Raw genomic sequence first — 17,974 nt, forward strand, 5'->3', positions numbered from 1 at the left:
TGAAATGAGCAGGTGAGATTCAGCCTCCTATCTGTTGGAGAAAAGTGCATATAATTTTTATATATGGGTATGCATTATTTTTAATCTATACATTTGGATATTTTCAATATGAATATATATTTTTTAATTACTATTACCTGATCACACCATAAGTGTGTATTGTAACCTGACTAAATCTTAGACATCATTTATAAAAGCTTGTCCATGTGCTAGATTTATTGTGTTTTCATGGCAGCAGGGTTTGGGAAATAAATTGATAACTTTCTGGACAAGGGTTGCAGTTTTTATGGAGTTGGTCTTTCATTTGCAGATTTTGTCTGCACGTTGGAGAAGGTGGGCAATAGTTCTTTTTACATTTGTTGAAGAAGAGATGGAACGGCCAAAGTACTGTCTCTTAAAATTTCTAGGTTTATTGTGTTTCCAGATTTCCCAGGATTTTTATATAATTTTCTTTATCCAAATGGGTAAGAAGACTTTCATGAAAGTAATATGAAAGCTTAATAGTAAAATGATATTTTCAGATCATGAAGTGAAAGAAAAGATTTGAGCCATTCCAGACATTTCAGTTTGGCATTTTATGGAGAGTCTTTGACGGTCAACATTAATGGTCAGCAATTCACACAAGACCAACAGTTTGTGGATCTTCTGCCTGAGAACATTTTTTTTTCTCTTTTTTTTCTCTTTTTTTTTTTTTTTTTTTTTTTTTTTTATTATCAAACTCGTATGAAATAAATGATTGTTTTTTTTTACTATTCATGCCTAGGTTAGGAAATTTATTCTTTTGCAAATTTTTTTTTGCACCTTCTCACTTACTTTTTTTTTTTTTTTTTTTTCCCCTCTCATATTTTTAAACACCAAAGAGAAGAAGAGAATCTATACAATCAGTGAATTATCTTGGATAATTCTGTAGCTAGCCCCCAGATGGGGGAAGGCTGGCCACCCTGGCTTTTTGCAACAAGTTAGTATGCAGTGGTACCAAGCAGATTTCAAGCCTGTTACCCCTTCACCAGTCTTTCCCTTACCCCTGGGCCTTTCAGAATTTATACCATTTAAAATCAGTGTTTTTCCTTTTATATCATTGAACCAGTAGCTAGCACCATTTCACTTTTTTTACTCTTCTCTTCTTGGCTCTAGCCTATTTTCTCACACTTTCTTTCCAACAACTTATCAATTTTCTCAGTAACCAGAGCCAGGGTCATCCAGCTGTGCTGCATCAAAGCTAAGCCTCAGATCACAGACAGCTGAACCCCTGGGTTGAGAGCTGTATCTCCAGGATAACTGAAGTGCAAGAGGTTTAGGAAATGCATTTCCTGAACAGATCAGCCTAGATTGGAACTAAAGTGAATATTTAAATGTTTCCTTTGGCTTTATAAAATAGAGATAGAATTGTCATAATCTTAAGCTTTTCCTAAATAAGGTTATTAGTTACAGAGTTTGAAGAAGTTTGAATTTGAAATTATCTAATAGAAACATCTTTAATATCATAAATTTGTCTTCCTAGATTGATCAGCATTAAAGCTTAGTAGTGAATTTTTTTGTTGAAAGGTTTCCAAGAAGCAGTATTTTTCAGGGAGCTATATTACCGTAATAGAGAATACTTTTAAATATTAGGTATATCGCACAAAGTAACAACCAAACATGTTTGTACTAGTCGTTCTTACTGGATGTACTTAAATAACTTTTTATATACACTCAAATATTAGATCCTGTAAGATCTTTGGAGAGATTTCCGTGGTTTCAGTGGCTAATGAAGATAGAAACTCCGTCCTTTTTTCAGTCAAAACAATCTGTATTTGAACTTAAAATTCAAAGAAATTGGGGAAAATAGTGGGAACTGAATTCCTTCTAAATTCCTGTTCATTGCTCAAAGTTGTCAGAAATTAATTTTAAAAATTGCTAGAAGATTTTTAATAGACAAGGGTTGTCTTTATTAGTGAATCCCTACTCCTCATTTACTGATTTTACTGAGGTCTGTGACTGGTGTTAAGGACTGAGTCACAAACAGGATTTGCTTAACTTGACAGCTGTTGTTTCTGTTCAAAATGGCCTGCTCCTCTCCTTAGTTAACATTCCCATGTTTGTGAATCAGCAGTTTAACCAGTATTATTTGTTTCATATTATGTTAAGCAGTCATTGATTTTTGGCTTTCATTAATACATTTCCAGTAGTTTTCAATGATTCAGTGAATATTAAATGGGTGTTCGAGCCTACAACATGAGGCTTTCTACAAGTCACATGTTTAGCCATCTCCATTTGTAAATCAGAGTCCAAAGAATTGTACAAACTGGATATGTTTGTCATACAGTAATATCCAAAGCTCATCTGTAAACATTTCCTAGCTACTCCTCAGTGATAAATGATGATACAGTCCTTTACCAGAACAAAATGACACCCTAATAAGGCTTACATCAATGGTGACAGGAGAGAGATGCAATCAAATATACACAATTTTTACGTACAAGTATGTGCTTACTTTTATTATTATAAATAGTCAAAGTGTAAGTAGTAAAGCAGTAGATCCTCATTTCTGCTATGGAATTATACTTAGCCTTGTGTGCTTATCCAAAGGAAAGTGATAGTTCTTCACTTCCATTTGATCTGTTGTTTTTTTGTTTGTTTGTTTTTTTCCCCGTCCCACAGAATGAAGAATACTTTTAGATGTTGACATCTAAGAAAGCTGAGATGGTATGTAGTAGACTACAAATGATGAAAGTTTAATGAAAGTTATTTTCTCATAGTGGCTCTAAATTGGCTATTTCACAGAGTGAAGTGAGTCCAGTGGATTGAGATTGAATTTCTTACTCTCTGTAATCCTGTAGTTACTAAAAGTAATGTGGAATCCAGAGTTAAGAAAACTGATTTAACTTCAATTTTCACATTATTGCTATATGTAGGAATTTGTTACTTCGAAGAGAGGAAGGATTTTTATGTCCTGATATACTCTGTTGTAAGCCTGGAAGTCAAAATTGGAAACTATCTTTTATGAATATAATGAAAGATAATAATGTAAAGCAGCAGGAAATGGGGATTTTAAACTTCTAAACTAGGATAAAGCTTTCTTATTATTCAAATTATGAACCAAAACATTTCTAGGTCAAAACATTTCTAGGTCAAAGACCCACTCCTCCAGTATTAGGGATATCAATATAAAAAGCTTGCTTTAAAACATGGGTATAAACAGTTAAAAAGCTAATTAATATACATCTTTGTATTTGAATTTGCTGAGCTGTATTGCTATATATGGCTTTTTAAGAGCCATCATTAAAATACAATAGCATTTGTTCACACCTTCATGCATACAGCTGAATCTTGTCAACGTTCATGGAAGTTATGAATGCTAAATGGGAAAATATTTTTTCCTAAGTTTTTTTTTTTTTTTTATGCACACTTTTGCATATTGGAAAGTCCATGAAATACTGAGAACATAACAGAGAAACAGGGATGGAATATAATGCTATATGTATATCATCTATGCATACTATTAAAAATATACTATTTGTGTTAAATGCTATAGTAGCATTTAGTAAGCTACATCATGTAAACTAGGATTTTCCACAAAGGTAAAAATTCAGTCTGCCAAGACAAGGGTGATGAACCAATAAGATATCTTTTGAAGATGGTCAGCCTTGACTTCTTATTAAGTAAGAAGGTTTAAAAGATTCATTAAAATGCCACCAACACAGGCCCAGCAATTGCTTACTGTTTCTTTCCCAGAAACTTATTTTAACTATATATTATAACCTGCTGGAAAGTTGAAGGGATATTGGACCAGTCTGCTCTTTCCTGCTTGTATGTGACCACCTTCAAGAATCAATATACTGTTTACTGTAGAAGCCTTTAATTGTTCTCATTTTAGTCTAAATCTCTTTGCACTCAGCAATTAGTAGATGTGGGTCTCTTTTTTTTTTTTTTTTTTTCCCAATTCTGTCAGTTTAAGTAAATAGTATTCTGGGAAAATTCAGTAAGTCAGCCTGTAATCATTTAATGTATGTACAGCTTGAAGGCTCCTAAATCTTGTTTCTATCTGGGGAGTTAGGAAGATTGCTCCCCAAAACATAATAAAATGCTAAATTTCCCCCAGTCTCTCTTAAAACAAACAAACAAACAAAAAACCAACCAACCAAACAAAAAAACTTATTTCAGAACGCATTTTTCAGTACCTAGAATTCATGGATATTGTCATCCTGATTCATTCAGACATTCTGAGGGCACAATGATTTTACACATTCATGCTACAGTTGGTCATAGATCCAGGATAATAAATCTGAGACAGGCTAACAAATTTCTAAAATGTTGTGACTTTTTTCTGTCCTCAGTTTTCACTATTTAGATACAAACCTATATGATCTAACAAATATATTAATATTTTGGGATGTGTACATTTATAAGGAAGGTTGACTTTAGTTCTTGTTAACTGTCTGAGTGTAAAAATAAGGTTGTAAAATTTTGAAGGTCATAAAACATCATCAGCATCCTGGGCAAGCACAGTATCAGAAATAGAAACGTTTTTTTTTTTATATCTGATGTAACTCTATCAGTTTATTAAACATAGGCTTCTATTCTAATCTGTAGGTGATTGGTAGAATTAGTGAGAAAAACCCTGCTTTTGTAAATCTCCATTTTGCAAGCCTGAAATTCCCAGCAAACTGTTTGTTCATCTTACTAATTTAATAGAAGGATGTTGAACTTCCTAAAGATATATTCTAGTTGCTTGGTAATGGATTGTGGAACAATTCATTTAAAGTTCAATGAACACAGAACTAGAGTAACTTATTCAAATCTACCACTTATTAATTCAGGAATTGACTTTATTTTATTTTATTTTATTTTATTTTATTTTTTGACTAATGAAATGGACTTGAAAAGAATTAGCTAAACCTCTGTGGAATTGTGACAAAGTAATTCTGATGACTATGTTGTCTATTAAACTTTTTACTGCCAGTAAGTAAGTACAATAAGAGATGAATACATTTCCCATTGCTTTGTGGATTGTCAGAAAGGGATTTATATTTAAACAGTTTATTGTCTCAACATCTTCCTCCTTTCAAGATAAGTAACATGGAGATAACATACTTGCATTTTTAGTAGACGTCTGAAGCATCTGAATATCTCACAAGATGTGATGTTTTCTTTCTCTTTCACTAGTAAAATGAGTTAAAAAACAAAGACAGACTGCATGTGTGGAATTGGGAGAATTTTCTGATGAACATGAATAATGTAATTCGTTGAATTTTAAATGTTTCAACAATAAATACATTTTATTTTAAGTATCAGTTTTGGCCAAATTTTACAAACGCATGTATATCTAGTTGGATATTTGGTGCTTCCTTAATCTAAAATATAGACAAGACAGATATAACATGACATTCTAAAATGTCAAGCTTACCTGCAGTCACTGGATTTTACCATGGATCTCTACAAGCTTTTGAACAGACCCATAAAGTTTATTTTTTTATTTTTTGGACAATCTGGGGATTCTTATGGTTGTATGGGTGTTGTTGCATTATCCTCATTCTACCTATAAATCTTACCTGTAGACCAGGGCACGAGAGCCATATGTCCACTAGGAGAAAACAAAGCAAGTCACATCCATGAGTTTACAAACTTATTATAAAGGTATAACTTATTATAAAGGTATAACTAATGGAAAAAAATACAATTCATTGTGCAATGTCTGAAATAGATTGTGACTTTCCTGCTTCACTGTACATTAGACCTTGTCTTTTGTCTCTTTCCTGCAGAATACTTTGATTCCAATGCCACAGAAAGTGTCCCCTCCCCCCCCCCCTTTTTTTCTGCTATATTATCATGCAAATGTCATATTCTTAATGAGAAATGTCTCTTGTTTGAGGTAATCAGAATTCCATGACCAAAACCTCACTCACTCAGATGTGTCCAAGTACACATCTGTGCACAGGATCCTCAGCATAACAAATGGTTCTGTATGCTTGTCTTCTGGTATGGATGTCTTTAAAAGCCCATAAGCATACAGCAAAACACTAGTCACCATTTCTTGGATTTTTTTTTTTTTGCATTTGAAACACTTTATGTCTTTTTAAATTGAATAATTAGCTTCAATTATTACCGAATAATTAGTCTCAATTATTAGCTAATATTTAACTCAGTGTTTAATTTCGCCCTGTTAGGTTTAAAAAAAAAAAAAAGAAAGAAAGAAAAGAAGAAGAAGAAAAAAATGACACAACTCTTAGAAAATGAGCAAAGTGGATTTAGAGCCTTATATTACAATTCTTCTTTCTTATTTTATTTTCCAAGCTGAAAATCCGTAGAAAAGAACAGTATTTGAGGAAAATGTGCTAAAACAAACTGGTATTAAATCTCTTACATGTGTATGATCATACTCTTTTTTTTTTTTTTTTTTTTTTTTTTCTTTCAATTTGTGTGCTTGCCAAGATAATGGACTCAAAGCATAAAAGCACAGATGCCTTAACAAAGGGATTCAGCAATGATGTATGATCTAAAAATGAAAAGCTAAGAGCAAACATGACAGTGCCTATCATGGGTAGCAGGGTCGAGAGGAGACATCAAGAATATTAATGGATTCAGAAGTAGCCAGAGAGTCTCTGAAAATGGAGCTACATTGGACAATATGCGATCATCAGTGATGAGTGGATGTGGAACAGCAATAGTTAAAAGTAATCAGATATTTATAAGGAAAAGTGACATTTTAAACAACATGATTTTTGGATCCTAGTGTTTAGTAAACAGTGTGATAGAAAACCTGTTGTTTTCAAAGATCTTAAAAACTAGTAAATCAATCCCCATAACTTTATTAAAATGGTAAAACTTTTCAAATGAAAAGGGAGAAAAAATGGCAAAGAAAATAGATACAGAATATACTTAGAATGTCAGGGCTTTTTTATTTTATTTTATTTTTTATTTTATTTTATTTTATTCAGGAGTTCTGTTACTTTTATTTGTGATTGCTAATTCTTTCTTAAATCTATTCACTCTGCTGCTTGTTTCCATCATACTTTGGCTCAGTCGCTATACTTTAAAATGTAATTATACAGAGAAAACTTTATAGAAGAGAATAATGAGAGTTTAATCCACTTACTGTTTTATAAATGAATTCAGAACGAAAGTATATAAAATGTTAGAGGAATCAAATCAGTTTTGTTCCTTACTCAGACTTATGTTTAGATCCTGATTGTTATAGCTGATGACCATTTTCACCACTTACCACTTCTATGTACCAGACTCTTCCATGCCTAATATTTTAGTAAATTATTGCTTCTAGAAATCACTGAGACATGCACGGTCTCGCACAAAATGTTTGTTATCTATGGGTTCACTGTATTACGGAACTATAATTGTGTTATGAGCCAGAAGTTAAACATCTTTAAAAATCACTACAAGAACTTGATTATTATTTTGACATTATTCAAGTATTCCCTCATTACTGATAAATAGAATATCTTAATAATAAGAAAATTCTATCTGTCAATGTTGAAAATCACATAAATGTGGACTCCTTTATGTAAGATCCTTCAGATGTGAACAGGTGCCAAAATGGATTTAGGTAATTATGAGTAAATTTGTGGTAAAATATGCCAGCAATATTCCTGTGAGTGCTGTTTCATTTTCTCTTCTTATAGTCATCGATAATGTATTTATCTTTCTATTTTATATATCTAAGAAACCATTGATTAAAGTGTGTATTTTACACATTTTATTCCCAGACAGAAATTCAAAGTATGAAGTTCAGTGAGACTGGGGTTGTAGCAGTCAGCTTTGGGAATCCCATGCAAAATTATTTAAAAGAAAATCAAACATACAGGAGAGTATGATGACTGAAATCTAAAAATGGAGACAATGTGCGTTGCTCTGTGTTTTCTTGCATCTACCTGGACTCAAAGTACTTCTGAAAAGAGCTTCCTTAAAAATGACAACAATAAAATCTATGCATTCCCTAGTGAAGCCTTTACGTGTTAATAGCAAAATCTAATGGCATCTTGGAAAGAAATCAGTGCAATGAATCAGAGCAGACTGGGATAACTCAGAATGTGTTGGAAAGAAGTGAATAGCACTAGGTGTTGAAGTAGTGGATATTTCATAAATGCATCATGTCTCAACTTATGTTCATTTTTGTTAACTGATTAATTATAGTACTTTGTGGTTTCTAGTGACACTGAAAGAAGAAGAGGATCATTTTATGTATCTATGGCTTCTAAATTCTACTTGGGAGAATATAATGATGTTAACATGAATTTTAGGGGAATGGTCAGGAAGCACTAAACTGCATGTGTCTGACTGTGTGGGAACAGGAAAGTTTTTGCATTTCAGATGAATTTTGCGTCTCTCCTTTTAATTACCTAGTGGCACCACCACAAATTCTGGTACTTATTTCAGAACTATTCTGTTATCTTTCCACATACATTCTTTTATTAATCAGCACTTTCCCCTTCCAGAAACAAACAGAATCTCTGAGAAAACATATATGCAGGGGAATTGCTCATCTTTCGGAAGACAGAGAGTAAGAATGCTACCATAACATTGTTTCTGAGAAAAAGAACAAAACCTATGTCAGGTTCACTACATTCAATGAGAAAGCAAAATACACAAAAATCAAACTAATTAGGCAAAACAGTGATAAAAAGAAAATCTCTTTACTACCTGGAGATCCAGTCTTTAAAAGTTGTTAGGCTGTTATCTGTAGGTAGCAATAATGAACACTGATCAAACTCAAGCATGTCAAAATGTATATCTAACTCTACACTTAGTGTATGTTATTAACTGTATCCAGGTGATGGTGTAATTCTCTGGCTATTCAGGTAATTGGGGAACAACCTTACCCACCAATTTACAAGTCCATTGGACTGATAGCTAAAAGAAAGATGCAGGAATTTGTGTATCAAGCTTAATGGATTTGTTGGATGCTATAAGTTCGCGTTCTTCTTGGACTGGAAGGAGGAGTCTTTGGAAGGAAATAGCATCACTTTTGTTACCTTCAGTGGATTGTAAAATGGATCTGCTTTACTGAATGGAGTGGGAATAGAAAAATAATATTTTTATTGTTTATTTTTATATTATTTATTATTATCTTTTGCTTATTTATGATGTACCTTTTCACTTCTTGTGTAGCACTGTTCTCAAGGTGAACTTAGCTGGTGTTTGGGAATTCCAGAGGCATAAATAAAATATATGTGATTACGTAGGTTATTCAAATGGACAATTTTTAATGGGTGATTGTCTTAAATTAAAAAAAATCAGACATTTTCTAACTTGAAAAGAACGTTTAAAGAACATGTGGCTATATTTATAGCATAATAGGAATAACTGCTTCTAAAGCTTAATGGCAGAGGTGTGCCAATTAAATAGTTGTTTTAATTTTCCATAGTAATAAGAGTATTGGTAGGTTTCTTTTAAAAGAACAGTACAGAATATTTAAAGAGCTTTAAAAGGAAGAACTGGTTTTGTGTTGTATTTCTGCAGACAGTTTTATTAGACCTTTAAAAACTTATATACAAAGTGCAGCATTTCTTACCAAGAAAATTAGTTTTAAAAATAACTCACATTAGTGGTCAATCCTTGTTATGTATGTTTGAGTTCTAACAGCTGTAATGATTTGTTTTAAAGGGACCATATCAACCTGTGCTGATTTTTAAGCCTCTGCTGATTGATGTGGCTTGTTTGATGTATTATAAATCACACAGCTATAAAGTCACAGTAAAAATTCCATTAAACTTGTGAGGTAAAAAAAAAAATCCATAAATAAAACACTGTGAAATGCAAGACAGCAGCAAATGTGCTATTTCTTCTTTTTAAAATTGAGGTTTACTTTTACAGCCAAGGCCATTTTCCTGTGAAGAAAAACAATGGCAACAAATAAAAATGTACTCACAACCTAGCTCTGGAGGTACCTGAACTTGAAATGCAACGATATTTCACTGTGCCACTGTAAAGCTGATTTTTGTAATTTAATTGCTCAGAACTGGCATTATTTGCTTTCAGACTAAGACTTTTGACCTCGAAAACTATTATGAAAAATATTTAAAAACTACGAAAACAGAAAATGACTTTAAAATATGATCTATCTTAATACTAATTGTTTAGTTCTTGTGTTTCCACAGCCTAGTATTATCCAGACTGTCAAACCAGTAACTATGATGAAACTTGCTCAAGCAGGCATTTCCAGTACAATTTCTTGCTGCTATATATTTTGTCTTGTGAATCTTCCCTTTATATTTTCCACATTTAGGCTGAGTTGATAAATACCAAAGTGATTCTTTAGAATTGATAAAAAAAAAAATCTGATCAAGATCTCAAAAAGGGAAAAATGCCTAAAGTTTTTGAATTCATTTAAAAAATAGAACGAGTTGTTTTAACTTACACCATTGTATCAGAACCTTTGCCATTTTCTTCAGACACACACACAATTAAACTTATCCTAAATTTACATTAAAACAAATGCTCAATTTCATTTTAATACTATTCTAAAGTAGGGAAATATTGTTTGAATCTAGTGTGTTTTCTTTATTTGTTTTTCTTCTTATATACATAAATTCAGGATACAGTCAGATTATTTCATTGTATCTTAACAGTTTTGTAGATGCAAGGAATAGTACTAGAGATACAAGATTCTCATTCTGGGTTCTGTCATAACAGTTCAACATGACATATTTGGCTTGTTAGTTACACTAGTCTGCTTGTACTGGAAAGCTAAAGGTGACGTGTTTGTGTATGCGTGAGATATATGTTAACTGGCTACTAAAACATTTGAAGTATCTTAAAGCTAGTCGCTACCTCTTTCATCTATGGGCTTTATTTTTATAAGTAGTAGTGCTGATGCTGATGATCTGCATGCTTTTTTTTTTTTTTTTTTTTTTAATTTAATCCATCATTGTAATGTGGCTGAAGAGCTTCTGATTTTCTGAGGTTCTAAAGAATGTGGAATCCATTCCATTGTTCTTTATCTAATTTGCATACCATCACTGATTGTCCTGCACTGTTGTTCTCACCCTGCCTCCTGCATCACTAGAGCTCCATTGTTGGTACAGTGGGTTCTGTTGGTCTCAGGCTCTGCCCTGGTACAGTTTGCATCGGAGGAACAGGATAGCCTCTGAAAAATGGCAACCTGGTGTTTGGTAACCATTAAGAGTTGAAAAGTCCCATGAATAATTGCAGTGATTGAACAGATGAGGTTTCCAAGCTGTTCTGGGAGGTACATATTTATCCTATGCATACTATTTCAAACAAATAAGTTTAGGAAAGAATACTTTTCCTACTATACAGACTTTTAAAGACATACCTGTGGAATCCCAAAAGGCATTAATCAGCATATGTAGCAGGCACACAGAAAGGAGGCACAATACAAAGATGTCCCATGGACCTACTCATTGCTGTTCACATCAATGAAAGAGTTGTACAGAGTGGTCAATTCCTTTGGAAAGCCCAGCCTCTGACAGCCCAGCATTCATTCTCTTCCCTTTCTGAGTAATCCTCATGCTGAGAGAGTTGTATGCCAGCAGGTCAACAACGCGTTTAAATGTACTGTGAGCAAGAGCAGGCATTGGTCTTAGGTGCTGTGCAGTGTGTTACAGTACACAGTTGTGGCCCACCACATAAATCTGTGTTAATGGGAAATCAAGGGGGAATAGCAAGAGAAGAACATAGTCACACCATTATTATTATTGTTCTGAGACAGCATATACTTGTAGAAATCAAAGAATATAACTGACAGTTGCATTACCTGGCAGGTGTGGATTTCTGCTCAGCTGGCTGGCAGATATATGAAAATGCATAACTGATTGCATATTTGGACTGTTCCTTTCTGTGGGAATGAAAATGTTTTAAAATACTGGATATATATTTGCCTCTAATTAACATCAGTGCTCCACTTATTGCATAACAAATGTTGTAACTCAAGAGTATGAGATGGCAAATACACACATTTGGAGTGTGTTCCAGTTCACTGTGTTGTCTATTGGTGCACAGAGTTTCTGCAGTTTCTCTCTATCAAATTCTTTATCTTATTCACTTCTCACAGGATTACAGCAGAAGGCTTATAAAGCAGCTTCTTCCTCTCCGCTATTGTCTTTTTTTTTTTTTTTCCATTTCCTTATTTCTAATTTCAAGTATTTTTATGAATGTGTGGAGCACATCTCATTAATCTGTTAGCAGATTCGCTCTGCTGCTCTGTCATTTTGTCCTGAACTTCAGACTTTTGAAAGAAAACTTGTTTTTTATGTTTTTCTTGCATATGCAGATGCTATTGCAATTAAATAGTAATGGACTTTTTGGGGGTTGTTTTACTCAAATGACATTCCTTCATTTTTTGTGCACATACACACTGAGGTTATTGCTGAAGAAGGATTAGTCGGATAATTCTACCTTTTAACAGCCACTGCAGCTTTACAAGATGTGATACTTCAGATACTACAATGTAAAAGAAACCTGCTATTTCATGCACTGGGGTTGAGACCATCTGTTTTTGCTAAAGGAATTTTTGTATGTCTTTTGACAGTTAAACTGATAAATAACCGAATGGGAATTGCAAGTAGCAGTGGTAGCAGTGTGAGGTTTGTCATGCCAAGAAATCTCAGAGACCACCTGGAATTAATACCGGAAAAAAAAAAAAAAAAGAAAAAAAAAAAAAAAGTTTTATTACTCCTGAGTACCCTTCCTTTAATCACTTTATCTCTCCTGTACACTGATGTGTAGCCTCCTTATCTCATGTTCTTCCTGAAGCTTCTTATAAACGCTTCGGTTTGTTCGATGTTCTTCTTTGTTAAAGTCACGGGTTTTGCTCATGTCAGCCACAAACTGCTGCAAGATTATTGCTCCAAGATTACCATGTGTCTGTACAAACTTCTTGACGGGATTAGTGGGGGCCATTGCTGCTTCAGATAATGAAGACAGTCTAGACTGTTGAAACTGCAATGTGTGAATACTAATCAGTGAGATGTTAAGACAGCCTATTTATTGTCTGAAAGTAGCGCACAGAAATGGTAAAACAGCATAGATGAAAATGGGTTCAGTATACTTGTGGAAAGGTGGGAGGGAACTGTGATACCTGCATTTATTTCATCTACCTTGACTGCATGTGCTCACTTCAACATATATTTGTAGCATGAAGACAAATTAGAAAGTCTTTGGTACTCACAGCAGTGCTTATTTCTCTGTGTGTTGGATAATAATGTGTGGGTAGATAGTCTCACATGTGTGCCAGATTAACACAGAAGAGAAATTTCAGCATAAAAAATTTCTGTGTTGAAATCATGGCCGTTGCTGAAATAACTGCTGCATGGCAGAGGTTCAGTTTGTTGTCTCCAGCAGAGCTTCCCTGCTAGACCAGGGGCTATTGGCTTTGCAAAGATACATGCAGAATGCACGAAAACCTTCTGAATTTGTTTTTCTTTTAGATTTCTGCTGTTAGAATAGCCAGATCTTAGAAAAGCAAAGCCTGGGTGGGTGAATACATCTTGCTGAGCTGAGTAAAGGATGGCAGGCAGCATTTTCTCTTTGATGTCTGCTGCATTTGACAGAGTTTCCCGGGTGGCTAGGCTTCTTTCAGGATGATGTTCCTGTTAGAAATATCTAATTTGAGAGACATCAAATAGTTCCCAATTTAGCTTATTTTAAAGAAACTCAATATTGAAAGTGAAGCAGATACCAGTGAGGTACTAGTAAGGGCAGCGGGTGGGTAAATGTATGTGGGATGAATAAGCAAAGGAGCCACTTCAGAGTACTAAAAAAAGGTCCATTTGCCTTATGCTGCTTTGGCTTCAGAAGCATGGCTTCTGAAAGTGTCTCTGAAATAAGATTTCACTACTGTTCTTCCATACAAATACAAGTGTATCTGCTTGTTACTTGCATGGGAGGAATGAAAGTTGGGGATGCTGAGACCCTTCATTCAAATACTAAGCATGGGTATGAAAACAACAATCACAGGAAACAGCACTTGGAGATGTGATGGAATATAGAGTCCGATTTTGAGCTAGTGCATGAATGTGTGCACACCTCCTGCTTGAAAGAACACCTTTAAGAAAGGTCCAATATATGAGGATTTTTTTCCCAACTTGTGATGCATAGTTTATATCAGGCCCATGGATTCAGTCTTACCTGCAGCCGTCTTCTTTCCTGACATTCTTGGATGTTATTCAAGTGACTAATTCTAAAATGCCAACTGGTTGCTGTCTTATTTTGTAGCCCTTCCCTAATAATGGGATAGGTTTGCCTGTGGTCACAAAAGCAGTAGTAATCTGGGAAGACCAGGCTTCCAAATCTATACATCCATTTCACAGTTTGTTCCTTAGTCAGCCAGACATGGACTGGAGATGACCTAGTCTGGTAGTGGTGTCTTCCAGTTGTCCTTGCTCCTCTCACTCATTGGATGCTCAAAGAGAGCATGTGCCCCTTGCACATGCAGAGTGCAGATTATTTATTCATGCGACAAGCTGATGCAATATCTGACCAGTTGTAGACCCACCAGTTCCTGTCTTCTGCGTGAGAATGAGTGGCTTGCTGCAGTACAAAGGTGCTCTTTATATCCAGCATTCCCAAGAGCTTGGAATGTTTATTCCATTACACTCTCCGTACTGTAAAACTCCTTCAACAGACTTTCTGAAAAGTTAAACATTTGGGGTCTTTAACACATTTTAGTATTGCAAGATTAGCTTGCTGGATAGATAAAACTTTCTTATCAGCAGTTTCTCTCAGACTAAAAATCTACATGAATTTTTGACACTGAAAAATTAGTGATAAATGAAGAAATGACATGAGCATTTTTACCCACTTTGGCTGTTATTTAGCATGAAGACCTGCAAGCCTAAATCAGATGATATTTCAGATTCCTGAACACAATCAACTTGGAACCCATATAAAGTGATAAGCATATGTAAACAGTAAGAATTTTGTTTACAGTTCCTTCTATGATTTTACATTTAAAAAGCCTTACTGATGCTAGAGAATGTTGTTATTATTTCCTATACACTATACGTCATATATTTCTTCAATTTCATTTCACTGGCTGATTTATTTTCCTTTTTCTTAAATCTGGGGTCGTATTTTGAAATATGTGTATTCTTCCTCAGGGGAGGCATATGCCAAACCTATGTAGATCTTCAGTCATATCATCCAGTAAATGGCAGAGAGTCAAATGACAAAGTTTTCTGAGCTGGGCAGTAGTGTGTTCATGCAGAGGTGTTTGGCAACAAAATTAACCATTTAGCTCTTTGTGAAACAGCAGTGGTTCTTATAATGTAGTGTTGAAGGAAAGAGCTTTAAACAATCCTTTAACAATAGCATGTAGATCTTCGTACAATTTTTGTAACCCTTAATTAGAAATATTTTCCAGGTGATTATTTTGTACCAGTCTCTTGAATCACTAGATAAAGTTCACTGTATCCATCATATTTTATAGAACATAAGTAGCTTATCTTGTATTATTTATTTATTTATTTTGTGTTGTTTGAGGAGGTTTAACATAGGTACACTGTAAGTGTAGTTCAAAGAGTGGCTAACAATGGCCATGGGAGCTACTGAGAATTAGTGTTTTTCAATGATTTAGCATCTAGGTTTCTGTCTGTTCTTTCCTTGCAAAACTCCAGCCTGTCTTTTAGCTGCATAAATAGATCTATAAATAGGATTGCTGGGTACTTTTGACTTGGTGCGTCACTGAATATTGTGTGGTTATAGTGAGTCCTAAATCTATACATTTATACTGTGATTCATCATTTTAAATATGTAGAAATGCTTGATAACATATTTGGAAAGTTCTAATTATAAATAAAACAAAAAAATACATGGAGGTAATCAGCAAAATAGAATTCAGAATGGAATAATAATAATAATAAATCTATTACCTTACATTCAAATATATTGTTAATTGGTGGAAGAATATAAGGAAAAGCTCATCCATACCTGAAGTTCTCAATCAATGAAGAGCTACCATTTAATCCAAAATTACTGTGACAGTTGGAAGAAGATCCTCTTACATTAATTAGTTCATAGATACTTAATGATATCTTCAGCAAAACACCAAGATTTGGCTTTACTATTGAATTCAGGTTGAATATACTGGGAACACAAACTGACTAAACATCACTGTTTGCACTTAGGAAACAGCACAATGCAGATTATGCAATGTAAAATGTTTTTTTGTTTGTTTGTTTGTGTTTTTTTTTTTTTCTTTAGGAATATTTTTCATGATTTTTCATATTTTCAACATTACAAATTCACAAGTGGCTGGGAAGTGTTTCTGTTTATAGTAGTCAAACATCCAGTATGAGATTATAATAACATATCACTCCGATTACTATTTTGCCTTTTCCTTTACTAGAGGATTGCATAATGGGTTCATTTGATGATACCTGACTGAATAAAAAAGAAGCTAAGTCTTTCAACATTGACAGCACTACATATATATTTAATAGAAATAAGCTTACTTGCAATATCACCTAGAAATTTAAGTTACAATCTGAAGTGCAGCAATTAAAGAAAAACCTGAATCCAAATAATGATTAGAAGAATTTGATATAGGTATCTTCTTGAGCAAATGAAATTCTTTTTTGCGTTTTATTCTAGTTTGCAGAATTAAATAAAATCTTTATAATGTTCTTTAATGGCAATAGTATTGAGATCTTTACTACAACTCTTTCTGCTGAAATGTTCAGGCCAACAAATTTATTGAGTGCTTTATTCCTTGCTTACACTGGAATCTCTAAGACATAAGCACATCAACTGAATGCATTATGGAGCAGATTATCTTGAGAGTCATCACGCAGCACTTGCAGGGCAAGCAGGCGATCAGGCCCAGTCAGCATGGGTTTATGACGGGCAGGTCCTGCTTGACGAACCTGATCTCTTTCTATGACAAAGTGATGCGCTGGGTGGATGAGGGAAAGGCTGTGGATGTGGTCTACCTTGACTTCAGCAAGGCTTTTGACACCGTTTCCCACAGCATTCTCCTCAAGAAACTGGCTGCTCATGGCTTGGACTGGCGCACGCTTCGTTGGGTTAGAAACTGGCTGGATATCCGGGCCCAAAGAGTCGTGGTAAATGGAGTCAAATCCAGTTGGAGGCCAGTCACTAGTGGCGTTCCCCAGGGCTCGATGCTGGGGCCGGTCCTCTTCAATATCTTCATTGATGATCTGGATGAGGGCATTGAGTGCACCCTCAGTAAGTTTGCAGATGACACCAAGTTAGGTGCGTGTGTCGATCTGCTCGAGGGTAGGAAGGCTCTGCAGGAGGATCTGGATAGGCTGGACGGATGGGCTGAGGTCAACTGCATGAAGTTCAACAAGGCCAAGTGCCGGGTCCTGCACCTGGGGCGCAATAACCCCAAGCAGAGCTACAGGCTGGGAGATGAGTGGTTGGAGAGCTGCCAGGCAGAGAAGGACCTGGGAGTGATGGTTGATAGTCGGCTGAATATGAGCCAGCAGTGTGCTCAGGTGGCCAAGAAGGCCAACAGCATCCTGGCCTGTATAAGAAACAGTGTGGCCAGCAGGGCCAGGGAGGTGATCGTCCCCCTGTACTCAGCTCTGGTGAGGCCGCACCTCGAGTACTGTGTTCAGTTTTGGGCCCCTCGCTACAAGAAAGACATGGAGGTGCTTGAGCGAGTCCAGAGAAGGGCTACGAAGCTGGTGAGGGGCCTGGAGAACAAGTCTTACGAGGAGCGGCTGAGGAAGCTGGGCTTGTTCAGCCTGGAGAAAAGGAGGCTCAGGGGTGACCTTATCGCTCTCTACAGGTACCTCAAGGGAGGCTGTAGCAAGGTGGGGGTTGGTCTGTTCTCCCACGTGCCTGGTGACAGGACGAGGGGGAATGGGCTTAAGTTGCGCCAGGGGAGTTTTAGGTTGGATGTTAGGAAGAACTTCTTTATCGAAAGGGTTGTTAGACATTGGAACGGGCTGCCCAGGGAAGTGGTGGAGTCACCATCCTTGGAGGTCTTTAAAAGACGTTTAGATGTAGAGCTTAGGGATATAGTTTAGTGGGGACTGTTAGTGTTAGGTCAGAG

General features: G+C 35.3%; 1 protein-coding gene and 1 long non-coding RNA gene across 14 annotated transcripts in view; both read left to right on the plus strand.

The window, feature by feature from the left end:
- The window catches only part of PCDH11X (protocadherin 11 X-linked), a 489,383-nt gene that overhangs the window by 143,179 nt on the left and 328,230 nt on the right, over positions 1–17,974 (plus strand). The gene's annotated exons all lie outside the window — the stretch shown is intronic.
- On the plus strand, positions 844–7,461 carry LOC118165548. The gene is made up of 4 exons (XR_004750102.1): positions 844–3,560; positions 3,932–3,936; positions 5,571–5,582; positions 7,449–7,461. It is a non-coding gene; the product is annotated as an uncharacterized LOC118165548 (long non-coding RNA).

This window comes from Oxyura jamaicensis, chromosome 4 (assembly GCF_011077185.1).
Source record: "Oxyura jamaicensis isolate SHBP4307 breed ruddy duck chromosome 4, BPBGC_Ojam_1.0, whole genome shotgun sequence".
Taxonomy (NCBI): domain Eukaryota; kingdom Metazoa; phylum Chordata; class Aves; order Anseriformes; family Anatidae; genus Oxyura; species Oxyura jamaicensis.